The following is a 6,722-nucleotide window of genomic DNA, read 5'->3' on the forward strand; positions in this document are numbered from 1 at the left end:
TGTCCGGCTGTCGGCTGACCGTGGACTTCACGAAACTGAACCGGTTCGTGAAGCGACCGACGTACCCGGTCCGCTCGCCTCAAGACGCACTCGCCTTCGTCTCACCCGGCGCTGCGTACTTCACCAAGCTGGACAGCAAGGCGGGGTACCACCAGGTCCCCATCCGGCCAGAAGACAGAGACGAGACCTGACGTGTTTTATCACGCCGTGGGGCCGCTACCGGTACCTGAGGGCTCCAATGGGAATCGTCAGCTCTGGCGACGTGTACAACCAGCGCGGTGACGCCGCGCTCGGCGACATCCCGCGCACGTGTAAGGTCGTGGACGACGTCCTGGCCTATGACGCTGACTACGCCGCCCACCTGCAGCACGTGCGGCAGATTCTGCTAAGGTGTGACCAGCACGGTATCACACTCAACAGTCAACCCGGACAAATGTCAGTTCGCGGAAGACGAGGTCGAATTCTGCGGCTTTCGCATCAATTCGGCTGGCTATACCGCCGACGGCAAGAAAGTCCGTGCCATCCAGGCCTTCCCCAGGCCGGGCAACATCACCGACCTACGGTCGTTCCTCGGCCTGGTGACCCAGCTCGGCGCCTTCTCCCCAGAGGTCGCCGCCGCCGCCTAGCCGCTGAGACAGCTGCTGCGGCCGCGGAACGCGTGGCTGTGGACGCCAGCGCACGAGCAGGCGTTCAGCGCGGTGAAGATGGCACTCACGTCGCCTCCCGTGCTCGACTTCTTCGACCCTCGCCGCCGCACAGTCCTTGAGACTGACGCCGCTCGCTCCGGCGGCCTGGGCTACTGCCTGCTGCAGCAAGACGCCGCAGGCCGGTGGCGACTGATCCAGTGCGGCTCACGCTTCCTATCGGACGCCGAGTCGCGGTACGCCGTGATCGAGTTGGAGCTGCTGGCCCTGGCCTGGGCCTGCAAGAAATGCAGCATCTATCTCGGCGGGATGCAGCGGTTTGAAGTCCTGACCGATCACCGGCCGCTCATCCCGATCCTCAACAGTAAGAGCCTTGCGGAGATCGAAAATCCGCGGCTCCAGCGGCTACGAGAACGGCTGGCGCCGTTCAACCTGCTCGCCATCTGGCGGCAAGGCAAGCTGCACGCCATCCCGGACGCGCTGTCGCGCGCGCCGGTGGATGACCCGGCGCCTGAGGACGAGGAAGCCGAGAGGGACGCCAGCCATCAGCTCGCCAGCGTGCTCTCACGGCTGGCCACCGACGGGGCGGACGACGGTCCCAGCCCGTTCAAAGACGCGGCGCTGACAGAGGTGCGCGCCGCCGCCGCCGCCGATCCGGAGCTCATCGCAGTCACTGACCTGATCCTGAACGGGTTTCCAGAGCACCGGTCACAGCTGGACCCGCGCCTCCGACCGTACTGGGGAGTTCGGGACCGGCTGGCCGTGGACGACGGCCTGGTGGTGTGCGGCCAGCGGCTCGTGATACCGCCCAGTCTGCGGCGCGCCACGCTCGAGCGCCTGCACGCCAGTCACCAGGGCGTCGAGCGCACCAAACGCCGCGCGCGGCAGGTAGTCTACTGGCCGTTCCTGGACAGTGACATTGCGAACCATGTCGGAGCGTGCCCGGCCTGCCAGCAGTACCTGCCCAGTCAGCAGAAGGAGCCGCTGATGCCGGAAAAGACGCCATCACGAGTGCTTGAGGCTGTCTCCGCTGACTACTTCGCCTGGGCCGGCCGCACGTTCCTGGTATACGCGGACCGGCTGTCCGGGTGGCCGTTTGTGTCGCACGTGGCCGGCGAGGCGACTGCCAGAGACCTGGTCTGCAGCCTGCGCCAGATATTCGCGGCCACCGGCGTGCCCACCACCCTCCGGACAGACGGTGGACACCAGTTCACCGCCCGGCTCACCCGAGAGTTTCTGCGCCGCTGGGGAGTGGAGCACCAGATCTCTACACCGCACTACCCTCAGTCTAATGGGCACGCCGAGTCGGCGGTCAAGGCCGCCAAACGGCTCATCCAGAAGGCGACCAGCAGCGGCGAGCTCGACACGGACGCCTACGCGCAGGGGCTGCTGGAGCTGCGCAACACGCCGCGCGCCGACGGCCGCTCTCCGGCTCAGGTCCTGTTCGGCCACCCGCTGAGATCGGCAGTGCCGGCGCACCACCGGGCCTTCGCCGACTGCTGGCAGCGGGCGGCGGACGACTGTGACGCCAGGGCCGCCGCGCAGCAACAGGAAACAGCCGAGCGGTACGACACGACAGCCCGCCAGCACAGCGCGCTCACCATGGGTCAGCGTGTGCTCGTCCAAGACCCGCGGTCGGGGCTGTGGGACCGCGTCGGCGTCATCACGGCGGTCGGACAGCGGCGCGACTACCTGGTCCGGCTGCCCAGTGGCCGAGTCTACTGGCGGAACCAGCGCTATCTGCGACCCCAGAGATCTCTCATCTCGGAGGGCGCCGCCACACCTGCACCCGGGCGCCGGCAGCAGCTCGCTCCGAGCTCGGCACCCGACGGCACGGAGGAGACCGCCGCCGCTGCGCCGGCGGGCGGACAGCCGGCACCACCGGTGCTGCGGAACAGCGCCGACGACCCCAGCTCAGTGCGCCGTGGGACGCGCCGCCGTCGCCGTCCGGCCCGACTGACCGTGCGCAGGGCGGACCAGACGTACGACTGAGTTCGTGCGTCCACACCGTGTGTGGTGTACATTTTTGTTTATGTGTTAGACGCAATGCGTATCTTGTACCGACGCATGCGTCTTGAGGGGGGGGGATGTTGTGATGGGGCACGTTTTCCTTTCCCTTCATTTGGTCTCACCCCCCGGTCATATGGAAGCACATAAAAAATAAACAGTTCCATGGTCGCCGCCATCGTGTTTCGGTCGTCCTGTGTCGCTCCAAGGATATCGCCGTGTTAATCGCCACTACCGACCATAACAGAACTGACGCATCGGCGGAAGCGGGAGTCCGCAGCGGAGAAGCCTTCGTGGAGTGTACACGGGTGTGGGAAATGAATGCTAAGTGTATCCAAATTGAAGGCACTGCTCTCGAATGATATAAATACTGAACAGCTTTGGATTGTTTATATTCCAAATGTTTACTTTCAGGACGAGTACTCCTTGTCATTCGGTCGTCAACTCCTCTCTCCGACCCCGGCTTAGCGCAGGCACGTATAACCTAGAATTTGGCCGAGGGGGGGGGGGGGAGCGGAGGAATCCCGTAGAGAGAGCCTCCTACCTACAGAGGGCCCTCTACCCGAGGAGTCAGAGGGGTCCAGGGTCCTAGTGGTCAGACACAGACACTAGCGGTTATTCACAGGAGGCCCCACGCAGTAAATTGAAGGGCCCTAGGTGGCAGGCGAGTCGGAGAGCCTTGATTGTCCTGAGTCCTGACGTGATTTTTTGGGGGATTCCCATGAATTTCGTTCGTCTCCGACGTGATTTTGGCCAACGTTGGCCTTCTGCCAGCATGGGCCCTGAAAACCCCTAGGGGGGAGGCGCACCCCGTCCGTCCCCCCTTGGGTACGTCCCCGGTCGGTCCAGCGGCTCCACACGCGCCTACCGACACGCAAGAAACTCTTGCCATTATGTTTGCTTCTGACGCAATCATGACAGAATGACGCTCTTTTGATATGCATGCTGCCATTGCTTTGGAGTCGGTCTTTTGAATTTCTGCGTTTTTTGGATCGGCTCCACTCTCCAGACAGTTGGCTCAGCGGTCAGCCTGATCGACCAGAGCAATGCGACACCTATACCAACTTGATACCAACCTTCTTGGCGGGGTGGTCAATTCATGAAGTGCGAATGCAAAACATGGCAATAGATGGCGGAACGAACAGCATGGGGATTAGGCTGGGACAGGCATTGAGGAATGAAATCCGTCACTTCCCAGATTTCGAACGCATCCTTAGAGTGCATTACTTTTATGTGCTTGCGTTCGGTCTTGGGATTTCTCAGCAGATGTCGCCAACAGTAGAGAGATTGATCTAGAATGTCTCGTTATCGGAAAAGTATGGTAGCCATACACCAAATGGTTTTTGCGTTTAGCTACCATATTACTTCCGATATGACTGTTGACATCACTGCCGATATGACGGAGCAGTGCATTGGCAATATGCCAAGGGCAGTAACATGCCGTCAGTCACGTCAGTCATCGGTCTTGGCTATCTGTAAGGATCTTGGCAGGAATCTTGGCCTTTTCTTGGACCCATAGCCTCGGCCTTCGACCAATCATATCGCCGAATTCGCAAGCGGTGAGAGACAAATACGGCGTGCCAAAGACATATTGGGTGTCTCAAAATCACTGAGAACTCTGTAGCTCAAAACTTAAGCCCTGCACTCTTTTAGATCTACCCCGTCACCGTTGAGTGGCATTCTTGTGAAAATTATGTAAAGATATTTATCAGAATAAGGTAGAAGTGTAGGGGGTGGCAGGTGAGGTGCAGAAGAAGAAGAAGAAGAAGTTGTACCTATCCAGTAATTTTATCTTGATTTGTGGACTAGACGAAGACTAGATTTTGATGAAGAAATCGACAAACTTGAACTGCAGGTAAGGTGTTGGTTTGTCATGCCGATTGTCTTGAAACCCTTTCCCATAGGCGCGAGAGCCGGGGGGGGGGGGCAGTGGGGGCAGCTTGCCCCCCCAACTCTGGGGCCGTGGGGGCGGTGCCCCCACATCTTTGAGACGGAATACCACACTTTTTTGCAAATGTTTTCTTTTTTTGTTGAAAAAGCAGAGGGGTGAAAAATAAGTGGCCTAAAACCGGTGAGAAAACTAGATTTGGGGGTACCCTAGGTTGATCTCTATTATGGTGTGCCCCCCCAGTCGGAAAGTAGTTCCCGCGCCCCTGCCCTTTCCTTTTAATCTTTCAATTAAAATCATCAACTCCTATCCAAACCACCAAAGAGCCGACATCTCACTCAGTCCAAATTTTCGTTCAGAGGCCAGTTTTACTTTACCCGATTTACCAACAAAAATAGCTGCCTGGAATTTTTCTCCTCATATATCCATTCCACGTAGGTACAACATACAGAGGGTAAACGCGATAGGCATGTAAGCAGTGAGGGCTTCACCATTTACCTACACTCCATATGTGAATTAGCCTTTAGGCAAAATAATCCGGCAGGTGGCTATTTTCTGTTTGTAAAACTGGCCTCAGACGGAGTGCTATCATTTGATTTACCATCACACGATCAGGCAGCAACAAAGTTTGTGGTTTTAGAATCTTGAAAAACTTTCTTGGGAGTGGCACTTGGTAGACATCCGTTTGAGATTCTGCTAGAGCAATAGCATCGCGCTCAAGCCAGCCAAATTTTAGACTGCCAACACAAGAAAAAAAATGTTTGGTTAATCAGATTTCAGGCTTCAAAATATTAGGTAAAGCATCAATAGGCATTTAATTCAATTCTGGTGGTAAAAATCATGACCATATGTTGGCATGACATCAATTTTTAATTTTTTGTGGTACAACTTGTATATTAAGGCTTGAAGATGCTCAAATAGATGATATTTTTGATGCGTGTGTTGATGAAGACTGAAGTCCAATGAAAATAAAAAGCAGAAATTATCCTGACCTTACCATCCCTACTAACCTTCAACCTCCAACCTATCAGCCTACAAACCACCGTTCAGACTTTATCTACACGCAGGTTTAACATTTTATGATAAAGTAAAAAATTCTCAGCTTGTAATCCAATGTCTTTCAAAACCAATTGGCCTTTTTGGCCTTGCGAATGGTAAACGGAGAGAGAGGGAGAGAGTTGCCTAACTCTATCATGTAAAAACTGTTTTTAGAAAATAGCACTGTGTTTTATCCTGGCTTCATGACTCTCTAACGCTCCTTGAAACCGCTTGTTTTCTGACAATTGGTGATACAGAGAGGGTCTGCATTAATGTCCAAGTATGGTCATTTAGGATCAATTTTTGGTGCCCTCGTTTTATATTATTCCATCAGCCTTAGTTTGCCCAACTGACATGCGCTGAATTTGTCGCATGTGACGTTACACCTGACGTGCGCCGAAATTTTAGGTGGAACCCTGGTACTACGCCAAACATAAGTTATAGCATGATCACTGCTCAGTTGCGCAGGTTCACCAGAACAGCTTCATGGGTGCAAAATGACCACCGCAGCGCCCGTAAACCCTAATAAACAAACAAACAAGCAAACATCAGTTGCGCAGTTAATGCCAATTTTTTACAGTTTTGATTGTCTATTGATATTGTTTGGTCTTTTCAGGACTCGTGGCGCTGCTCGCCTCCTCGCCAATGCGAATGCGTTCTCTGAGGACAACCCGCCCAAGGCTACCATGGCGAAGCCACGCCACCGCGCCGGCTATAGACTCACGGCCTGAAGCGAGTTTGGGCGCGACGGCTGGCGAGCCAAGGCGGCGGAAAGTCGTCTGGCGGAGCTCCCGTCTGAGGCGAGCTTGATCTGGTCAGACAGCTCCGCCACCGATGGTGTGCTAGATGGAGGAGGAGGGGCCACCCCCCCCCCCCCTCGAACCGCGACATCCGAGAGGTGCGTGTCGCGGCAGGCGCCCTCTGCTCTAGCACGCGCGGCGAGCTATTCGCCCCGCTGATGGAGGGGCGTCCCCCGCCGCCGGTTCGTGGACCCAACAGGCTGGACGCAGTGGAGACCCACCAACTACGAGCAGGACACTGGTCCGGATCAGCCCAGTACCTGCACAGAATCGGGCGGCACCCATCGCCGGAGTGCGGCCAGTGCAGTGATCGGGGATGCCGGGCAGGATGGTGCCGCGCCTGCG

General features: G+C 56.6%; 1 long non-coding RNA gene across 1 annotated transcript; it reads left to right on the forward strand.

The window, feature by feature from the left end:
- Nucleotides 1-3,790: 3,790 nt before the first annotated feature.
- LOC122375954 lies at nucleotides 3,791-6,231 on the forward strand. The gene is made up of 2 exons (XR_006255490.1): nucleotides 3,791-4,506; nucleotides 6,194-6,231. It is a non-coding gene; the product is annotated as an uncharacterized LOC122375954 (long non-coding RNA).
- The last annotated feature ends 491 nt before the right edge of the window (nucleotides 6,232-6,722 follow it).

The sequence above is a fragment of the Amphibalanus amphitrite genome, unplaced genomic scaffold, assembly GCF_019059575.1.
Source record: "Amphibalanus amphitrite isolate SeventyFive unplaced genomic scaffold, NRLGWU_Aamphi_draft 001966F_arrow, whole genome shotgun sequence".
In the NCBI taxonomy this organism is placed as follows: domain Eukaryota; kingdom Metazoa; phylum Arthropoda; class Thecostraca; order Balanomorpha; family Balanidae; genus Amphibalanus; species Amphibalanus amphitrite.